At 29.7% G+C, this 10,710-nt stretch overlaps 5 long non-coding RNA genes across 5 annotated transcripts; 4 read left to right on the top strand and 1 right to left on the bottom strand.

Annotated features, from left to right (window-relative positions):
* Positions 1–3,389: 3,389 nt before the first annotated feature.
* Positions 3,390–4,278, bottom strand: LOC122515724. Its single transcript, XR_006303358.1, has 3 exons — positions 4,023–4,278; positions 3,904–3,946; positions 3,390–3,799 (listed from the first exon to the last, which is right to left on the bottom strand). It is a non-coding gene; the product is annotated as an uncharacterized LOC122515724 (long non-coding RNA).
* Positions 4,279–4,398: 120 nt separating this feature from the next.
* On the top strand, positions 4,399–9,531 carry LOC122515675. Its single transcript, XR_006303335.1, has 3 exons — positions 4,399–4,668; positions 4,850–4,926; positions 9,479–9,531. It is a non-coding gene; the product is annotated as an uncharacterized LOC122515675 (long non-coding RNA).
* Positions 5,255–5,569, top strand: LOC122515677. The gene is made up of 3 exons (XR_006303337.1): positions 5,255–5,296; positions 5,374–5,435; positions 5,530–5,569. It is a non-coding gene; the product is annotated as an uncharacterized LOC122515677 (long non-coding RNA).
* LOC122515676 lies at positions 5,764–6,449 on the top strand. Its single transcript, XR_006303336.1, has 2 exons — positions 5,764–5,804; positions 6,389–6,449. It is a non-coding gene; the product is annotated as an uncharacterized LOC122515676 (long non-coding RNA).
* A 318-nt stretch (positions 9,532–9,849) lies between the features above and the next one.
* On the top strand, positions 9,850–10,377 carry LOC122515678. The gene is made up of 2 exons (XR_006303338.1): positions 9,850–9,885; positions 9,985–10,377. It is a non-coding gene; the product is annotated as an uncharacterized LOC122515678 (long non-coding RNA).
* Positions 10,378–10,710: the final 333 nt, after the last annotated feature.

The raw sequence follows: 10,710 nt of genomic DNA, 5'->3' as shown, positions 1-10,710 counted from the left end.
TAAAAAACTAAGTATCAAAACTAATTCAAAATCCTTTGCCAAGTTCAAAAGATATGAGGGTGATTTATCTAATGTTCTCATTGGTTGCAAAGTATTTTTGAACTGCTTGATACAATTATCTTAACTTAAAATGCATAGTATCAGCAAAAAAATGGAGACATAAGGAATAATGGAAAGTGTAAAAATTTGCTGACACTTAGCCAAAAACCCCGGAGGCATGATTGCGTCAGGGTTGCGTCCGAATAGAAGCAAACCTATTGCCGTACCCGGTTCTTACCTACTTAAAATTAATGTTTTCACATACACACAGAAAAGTATGCTACCTGCCTATCCCTCCACCTATATTTAAAAGTGCAAACAGACACACCAACACAATCATTCCACGCTGGATCTGTATTCGCATACCACCAGGGTGCAAAAAACCTAAACTAGAGAGCATGCCCCGGGGCACCTCCGACACCCTAGTTCAACCACGTTTTCTAAACTTATATTCTAAAAGGTTACGTACCCCATGCTGTAATCGTCTGCCAAGGCTAGTGATTATTGCAATAATAACTAATGCAAAAATACTGGTACATACTAGTATATATCTGCATACTAATATGATACAAGTATTGTTAAATTTCCACAAATAAATGTGAAAACTCTACTACTCGAAACGATTCGGAAAAAAAAATGAGAAAAATTTAATACAAGTATAAAAATACAAGTACATATCACGCGTGACTGTACAAGTATTTATTTAAATATTGAATGATGCATTAATAAAAAACTTTCGCGAAACGATGTACGATACACACTACCTGATACGCACACACTGGTGTAAGTACATCGTGCAATCACTAACGCAATGACAGCCGCCAAAGGAGGAAAACTTAAAAACTAAAACCCATGCAAACTTTTTCTCACCCATACGTGTAACACCTGGGCAACACGCATCGATGAGAACGAAGAGAGCATAGGGGGGAGAAAAGGGGAATTAGTATATTAGGCTGAAAATCCTGATCTAATAAAACATAATTAACATACATGAAAAAACATTTTTATAAAAATTCATCTAAACGGATTAAGGACTCTACAAGTCATTTGGTGAATAATGACTTAAGCAAGTGAATGAAAAAAAAAAAAATACCCCATAAGAAACGTTTTATATTATATAATACTGTTTCGAGGTAGTGCAGTGTAGAGTGATTCTAACGGTGACAAAAGATGGATATTTCTTAAAAACCTCGGACGACTCTTTCACTAAATGGCTGTTCTAATTAAAGAACTGGGTTTTAAACCACCACTTAATTGCCAGAATCTATCCGGTCGCGAATTTTGTTTGTCTTCTTGCTCATTTATTGATAACAATATCAAGTATCGATATATTGAAGTAAATTACGATTTGAAAAACTAATCACGATTTAAAAAACTGATCATTATTGAAAATCTAATCACAATTGAAAAACTAATTACGAAGCAATGCATATAAAACAATTTTTACATGCTTTTTATTGGCACGAAATCGAGTAAATTAATGCTCGATTTCACCATTACTAACACGATTAAATACGTAAAGAGAAAAAAATAAGTACAATAATTAATTGCAGTGTTAATTAAGTGAATTGAAACCGATGAAACAAGAAGACCCTGGCCTAATCTAAATAAATCACATATATAAAAATCACATATATATTGGGAATCACTCGTGAGCAAAACCAAAGGTTCTACTCACGGTCGCTTATGCTCGCTTTGGACAAGATACATCTACGAATACAACCAGGAACCCGTGCCGATATTGGAACTTTCATCCTCGGCATGATTGGGTCACTGGAGGAACTTTAAATTTGTTCGCTCACTCGTTACCAATTGTTACCATAAAAATAAAATAAAAAATGAAACTGAACAATTGGCAGTAGAAGTTCTGCGATGGCTCAAAAACACTCGTCCCCCTCGCTGTTGGTTGAACGATGTCGTGAAGTTGATTTAAATTGGATGAATTGTTGAATCGATGAATTGTTGAATTGTTGAATCGATGAATTGTTGAATTGTTGAATCGATGAATTGTTGAATCGATGTATTGTAGAATCGATGAATTGTTGAATCGATGTATTGTAGAATCGATGAATTGTTGAATCGGTGTATTGTAGAATCGATATATCGTTGAATCGTTGAATGTTGAATCGTTGCATGTTGAATGTTGAATCGTTGAATGTTGAGTGTTGAATGTCGAATCGTTGAATCGATGAATTGTTGAATCGATGTATTGTAGAATCGATGTATTGTTTAATCGTTAAACCGTTGAATCGATTATTATAATCTATATTTAAAAATAGAAAATAAAATTAATTATGTTTCATATCATTCAAAAGATTTTTCATGAATAAAAATAATCACGATTTAAAAAATGAATATGTGAGAAGTAATAATTGAGATTAGAAAATAATAATAACCGTTGATTTATCTAGACGAAGCCAAATGCATCGATAAAGATGTTCCAGAAGAAATAAAGATGTGAAGTTGATTTAAATTGGATGAATTGTTAAATTGTTGAATCGATGAATTGTTGAATCGATGTATTGTAGAATCGATGTATTGTTTAATTGTTGAATCGTTGAATCGATGATTATAATCTATATTTAAAAATAAAAAATGAAATTAATTATGTTTCATATCATTCAAAAGATTTTTCATGAATGAGAAACATGAATAAAAACAATCACGATTTAAAAAATGAATATGTGAGAAGTAATAATTGAGATTAGAAAATAATACTAACCGTTGATTTATTCAGACGAAGCCCCAGGTTCGTTGATAAAGATGATCCAGAAGAAATAAAGATGTTAATTCACACTTTCGACCATGACAATATTTTAATCGAAACGCAAATCCTCTTCTACCGAATTGGCCGAAAGTGTGTTAATGATTCTAATCGCGTACCGAGCAAATTGTTTTCTCAACAAGATTATTTGCATTGATTTTAAATATAACGATTTAATTACTGTTTTGTATGCAATCTATACGATCGCATACAAAAAATGCAACATTTTTCAAAACGAACACTGATTCTATGATTGCATTGCCCGCAATCGCAAGTAAAGCTCTGAAAATCAAAGTTTAATTAAAGCAAGTCGTAGCGTACTTCTGTTTATTTATGTTAATAATAAAAAATATATTATAATAGTTTTATTATTCAATTATTTAAACTACGTATTTCAAAAATTCTGGAATCGTGCTACTATTTTTTGTATGCTTTAATTATTAATAAAAAAATTATTCAAATATTGTAACCACAAACTTGTAAACTATATAAAAAAAAAAGATAAAATACAAACGAACAAATATCGCGAATAAAGAATAAATTTCATCGCGATAGGGTTATTTTTACAGAAGTATGCCAATTGCCTTAATACTTATAGGAAAGAATAGATATAGCATTAATGTAAAACTAAACAAAGTACAATATTTATAAATTATCATTTGAACAATAAAATAGAATCGACTGTGTCTTGAATTATTTATGTGAATTAAATACCGAAAGAACTAAAATGAATTTAAATTAAAAACATTTAAACAACAATTGCAACGCGTAATTAAATAATTAATTCGATAAATCATTTCATTTACTTTACAATTAATTAACGATACGAGAAGTTAAAATTTTCTAATGCATCGAACGATCCATTTGGAAATTGATGCATTTATAAAATTAAAGAAAAGAAAGAAAGAAAGAAAGAAATACACTTGCACGTATGTATGCAGTTGTATATACCACCATTGATTAGTATAATTTCCATGGAACGATGGTGAACGTCTTCTTGAAACCATAAAAAGAATAAGAGGTTATGATAGAAATTTTTGTGAAACTATCGATACATATAATCGATAATATAATATAATTCTAATTACAGATCTTCTTACCTAATTTCAATGCATTCACGTCATCGATAATGATTGCATGTACCTGTTAATGAAATTTGATTAGATTACAAAATTTGATAATGAAATATTTTTTAATTACGGAGTAATTAAGTTCTTACGTGGAGCGAAACTAGTTGAGACTTGTCTCGACGGCGTCCGACAGCTGAAAGAGGTATGACGTAGCTCGAGTCACCCCACCCCTCCTATTTACCTTATATGGCAGTCGCGAAATGTTTTTCTATGCGTACTCGATGATAGAATGACTTACCAATCGAGAAGATCTAATGGTAACCTACCGTGATTACTTATCGACCGTTGAAAATGGATGGCAACTTACCGACGGTGAAGATCCGATGGTAACTTACTACGCGACAGGGTTGCCGACAGTCGTTAAGATACTATCAAATCATCTCGGTCGGTAAATTACTCAACCTCCTGATAACTCTTGTATCGTCATGCGCTCTTGTTACAAATCTTTTATTTTTGCGACGGGAGAAAAACGATTTTTACTACCGGAACATATGGATTCTTATTGAAAATTATAAAAACGTCAAAATTTTTATTCGAGGGTGGCATTTAAATGCCTTTCACGGTATATATAAATATATTTAATATATTGATAGATACATTCTGGAAAAAAACTATGTACTATAATATTCCATCAAAAGAATTGAAGAAGAAATGCATCATGCAAATGCAAGAATGCTTATTTTACTTACACTGGTAAAAAATCATACGCAGTAGTCTTCTATTAAGAGAATTAAGGTAGGAATGCATTCTAGTTATTACTAATTGATATAACAAATAGAAAATACAGTATATTGGCAAATTCTCAATGTCCACTAAATTTATAACTATATACTTTACTAGATAATTTATAACCTTACTTTACTTTGACTGACAAGTACATGCTGAATATTTTTATCAATTTAATTCTCCTTTGTAGAGATTTAAAATAAAGTTGTATCCTAATAAAATGTAGTTGCAGTGACAAGCAATAATCAAGACACAAATATGTAAAAGGTAAACGTAATAATCTTTTATTTCTAAAAATACAAGTATTATATTCCACTTTAATAATATTTATTCAAAGTATTAAAAATCTTATTCTTTCTGCATAGGTGTTCAATCAATGTACTGGAAAAGAGAGCGTATGATTTTTCACTACGATAAGAAGAATCCAACAACACTTTAATCATAAAAGATTTAGGAAAACACCGGTGAAAGCGTTCCGTTCTCACACTGGAAGAAAACCATCTATACTATAATATTCCATCAAAAGAATTGAAGAAGAAATGCATCCTGAATATTACAAATTTAAAAGACAAATAGGAATCATATTATATTAGGAATTCTTTTCTTGTACAAATTGTATTGCCTAGTCTCGTACCAGGTAATGAAAGATATTATTGTTAATTGACTTACTAGAAAATATTGATGACTTGTATCAACAAATTTCTTCTTCCATAGAGATGCCATGTGAATCATTTAGCAAATAGAATGCAGCCGCAGTATAAAGGATCTTTTAAAAAGTAAACATAATTATCTTGTATTGGGAATAAACCCATATTATATTAATTTCTTAAATAATATTTATTCAAAGTATTAAAGATTGTATTCTTTCAGCATAGGTGTTCAATCAATGTACTGGAAACGAGAGCGTATGATTTTTCACTACGATAAGAAGAATCCAACAACACTTTAATCATGAAAGATTTAGGAAGACACCGGTGAAAGTGTTCCGTTCTCACACTGGAAGGAAACCATGTACTATAATATTCTATCAAAAGAATTGAAGAAGGAATGCATCCTGAATATTACAAATTTAAAAGACAAATAGGAATCATATTATATTAGGAATTCTTTTCTTGTACAAATTGTATTGTCAAGCCTCGTACCAGGTAATGAAAGATATTACTGTCAATCGACTTACTAGAAAATATTAAATACTTGTATCAACGAATTTCTTTTTCGTAGAGATGTCATGGGAATCATTTTTCAAATAGAATGCAGCAGCTGTGTAAAGGATCTTTTAAAAGGCAAACATAATTATCCTGTATTGGAAATAAATTAATATTATAATAATTTCTTAAAAAATATTTATTCAAAGTGTTAAAGATCTTTTTCTTTTGCATAGGTGTGCAATAAATGTACTGGAAAAGAAAGCGTATGATTTTTCAGTACGATAGGAAGAATCCAACAACACTTTAATCATAAAAGATTTAGGAAAACACCGGTGAAAGCGTTCCGTTCTCACACTGGAAGAAAACCATCTATACTATAATATTCCATCAAAAGAATTGAAGAAGAAATGCATCCTGAATATTACAAATTTAAAAGACAAATAGGAATCATATTATATTAGGAATTCTTTTCTTGTACAAATTGTATTGCCTAGTCTCGTACCAGATAATGAAAGATATTATTGTTAATTGACTTACTAGAAAATATTGATGACTTGTATCAACAAATTCTTCTTCCATAGAGATGCCATGTGAATCATTTAGCAAATAGAATGCAGCAGCAGTGTAAAGGATCTTTTAAAAGGCAAACATAATTATCCTGTATTGGAAATAAATTAATATATAATAATTTCTTAAATAATATTTATTCAAAGTATTAATGATTTTATTCTTTCTGCATAGGTGTTCAATCAATGTACTGGAAACGAGAGCGTATGATTTTTCACTACGATAAGAAGAATCCAATAACACCGTAATCATGAAAGATTTAGGTAGACACCTGTGAAATTGTTCCGTTCTCACACTGGAAGGAAACCATGTACAATAATATTCTATAAAAAGAACTAAAGAAAGAATCCATCTTGATTATCACAAATATAAAGACAAATAAGAATCAGGTTATATTAAGAATTCTATTCTTGTACAAATTGTATTACCAAGTCTCGTACCAGGTAATGAAAGATATTACTGTCAATCGTCTTACTAGAAAATATTAAATACTTGTATCAACGAATTTCTGTTTCGTAGAGATTTCATGGGAATCATTTTTCAAATAGAATGCAGCAGCTGTCTAAAGGATCTTTTAAAAGGCAAACATAATTATCCTGTATTGGAAATAAATTAATATTATAATAATTTCTTAAATAATATTTATTCAAAGTATTAAAGATTTTATTCTTTCTGCATAGGTGTTCAATCAATGTACTGGAAACGAGAGCGTATGATTTTTCACTACGATAAGAAGAATCCAATAACACCGTAATCATGAAAGATTTAGGTAGACACCTGTGAAATTGTTCCGTTCTCACACTGGAAGGAAACCATGTACAATAATATTCTATAAAAAGAACTAAAGAAAGAATCCATCCTGATTATCACAAATATAAAGACAAATAAGAATCAGGTTATATTAAGAATTCTATTCTTCTACAAATTGTATTGCCAAGCCTCGTACCACGTAATGAAAGATATTATTGTTAATCGACTTACTAGAAAATATTCAAGACTTGTATCAACGAAATTCTTTTTCCATAAAGATGCCATGTGAATCATTTAGCAAATAGAATGCAGCCGCAGTATAAAACATCTTTTAAAACGAAAAATATTTTTTCAAAGTATTAAAGATCTTGTTCTTTCTGCATAGGTATTCAATCAATGTAATGGAAAAGAGAGCGTATGATTTTTCACTACGATAAGAAGAATTCCGCAACACTTTTATCATGAAAGATTTAGGAAGGCACTGGTGAAAGTGTTCCGTTCTCACACTAGAAGAAAACCATGTACTATATATTCCATCAAAAGGATTGAAGAAGGAATGCATTGTTATTATTAAAAATTAAAAAGACAAATAGGAATCATATTATATTAAGAATTATTTTCTTGCACAAATTGTATTGCAAAGCCTCATACCAACTAAGGAAAGATATTATTGTTAATCGACTTGCTAGAAAATATTGAAGACTTGTATCAACGAATTTCTTTTCGTAGAGATGCCATGTGAATCATTTTGCTAATAGAATGCAGCAGCAGTGTAAAGGATCTTTTAAAAGGCAAACGTAATTATCTTGTATTGGGATTAAACCAATATTATAATATATTCTTAAAAAATATTTATTCAAAGTATTAAAGATCTTATTCTTTCTGCATAGGTGTTCAATCAATGTACTGGAAAAGAGAGCGTATGATTTTTCACTACGATAAGAAGAATCCAATAACACCGTAATCATGAAAGATTTAGGTAGACACCTGTGAAATTGTTCCGTTCTCACACTGGAAGGAAACCATGTACAATAATATTCTATAAAAAGAACTAAAGAAAGAATCCATCCTGATTATCACAAATATAAAGACAAATAAGAATCAGGTTATATTAAGAATTCTATTCTTGTACAAATTGTATTACCAAGTCTCGTACCAGGTAATGAAAGATATAACTGTAAATCAACTTCCTAGAAAATATTAAAGACTTGTATCATCGAATTTCTTTTTCGTAGAGATGCAATGGGAATTATTTTGCAAATTGAATGTAGCAGCAGTGTAAAGGATCTTTTAAAAAGTAAACATAATTATCTTGTATTGAGAATAAACTTTTATTATAATAATTTCTTAAATAATATTTATTCAAAGTATTAAAGATCTTATTCTTTCTGCATAGGTATTTAATCAATGTACTGGGAACGAGAGCGTATGATTTTTCACTACGATAAGAAGAATATAACAACACTTTAATCATGAAAGAATTAGAACGACACCAGTGAAAAAGTGTTACGTTCTCACACTGGAAGGAAACCATGTACTATAATATTCCATCAAAAGGATTGAAGAGGGAATGCATCCTGATTATTACAAATATAAAAGACAAATAGGAATCATATTATATTAAGAATTATTTTCTTGTAAAAATTGTATTGCCAAGCCTCGTACCAGGTAATGAAAGATATTATTGTTAATCGACTTACTAGAAAATATTGAACATTTGTATCAACGAATTTCTTTTCGTAGAGATGCCATGTGAATCATTTTGCAAATAGAATGCAGCAGCAGTGCAAAGGGTCTTTTAAAAGGCAAACGTAATTATCTTGTATTGGTATTAAACCAATATTATAATAATTTCCTAAAAAGTATTTTTCAAAGTATTAATGATCTTATTCTTTCTGCATAGGTGTTCAATCAATGAACTGGAAAAAAACGTATGATTTTTCACTACGATAAGAAGAATCCAAAAACACTTTAATCATGAAAAATTTAGGAAGACACCGGTGATAGTGTTACGTTCTCACACTGGAAGGAAACCATGTACTATAATATTCCATCAAAAGGATTGAAGAGGGAATGCATCCTGATTATTACAAATATAAAAGACAAATAGGAATCATATTATATTAAGAATTATTTTTTGCCAAATTGTATTGCAAAGCCTCATACCAACTAAGGAAAGATATTATTGTTAATCGACTTGCTAGAAAATATTGAAGACTTGTATCAACGAATTTCTTTTTCGTAGAGATGCTATGTGAATCATTTTGCAAATAGAATGCAGCCGCAGTATAAAACATCTTTTAAAAGGAAAAATATTTTTTCAAAGTATTAAAGATCTTGTTCTTTATGCATAGGTATTCAATCAATGTAATGGAAAAGAGAGCGTATGATTTTTCACTACGATAAGAAGAATTCCACAACACTTTTATCATGAAAGATTTAGGAAGGCACTGGAGAAATTGTTCCGTTCTCACACTAGAAGAAAACCATGTACTATATATTCCATCAAAAGGATTGAAGAAGGAATGCATTGTTATTATTAAAAATTAAAAAGACAAATAGGAATCATATTATATTAAGAATTATTTTCTTGCACAAATTGTATTGCAAAGCCTCATACCAACTAAGGAAAGATATTATTGTTAATCGACTTGCTAGAAAATATTGAAGACTTGTATCAACGAATTTCTTGTTCGTAGAGATGCCATGGGAATTATTTTGCAAATTTAATGCAGCAGCAGTGTAAAGGATCTTTTAAAAAGTAAACATAATTATCTTGTATTGGGAATAAACCCATATTGTAATAATTTTTAAATAATATTTATTCAAAGTATTAAAGATCTTATTCTTTCTGCATAAGTGATCAATCATGAAACTGGGAGAAAGGGAAGCGCTCTCGTTTCCTACTCTCTTCGAAGAGCTCTTGTATCATCCTGTGATCCTATTACCAAAATTTTATTTTTGTGACGTCACGAGAAATTTAAAATACCGGATTTAAAATACCGGAACATATGGATTCCTATTGGAAATCAGGAATAATAATAATAATAATATTTTTCCAAGCTATTTACTATTGTTTATTGATGTTAATATTCTCCTATAATAAAATATTTTTATAGGACGTTTGTTTAAACAATTGCACAAAAATTAAAAGACTGCTATAATATAATCATAATTTTTATTTATTTCGAATATTATATGCGCATACATATGCTACGAACATTTAAACGACAATAAACACTTTTATCGATTATTAACGATTATTTTAATATTCTAATACACTCTTTTTTTATTTCAGTTCATTGAAACACATGTGTACTGGTTTAAAAATTACTTATTTATTAGTATACTTTAAATATTAAATTATTTCTATGTGATATTCTTTTCGATGAAAATTTCCAAACGTTACAAAAAATGTACATTAGTTTAAACAATTACATAAAAATTAAAAGAATACTAAAATGAGAACGTTATAATCATAAATTTAATTGTTTAGGTGGATTATTCTCTTTTACACATGCGTAACGTTCGGAAAGTCATATAAACAACTTTCAATAAAAGTAATTAACATAGAGGACAAAGGCCC

This window comes from Polistes fuscatus, unplaced genomic scaffold (genome assembly GCF_010416935.1).
Source record: "Polistes fuscatus isolate 324 unplaced genomic scaffold, CU_Pfus_HIC Scaffold19, whole genome shotgun sequence".
In the NCBI taxonomy this organism is placed as follows: domain Eukaryota; kingdom Metazoa; phylum Arthropoda; class Insecta; order Hymenoptera; family Vespidae; genus Polistes; species Polistes fuscatus.
Note: the sequence above shows the minus strand (reverse complement) of the source record. Positions and strands in the feature narration are given on the sequence as shown.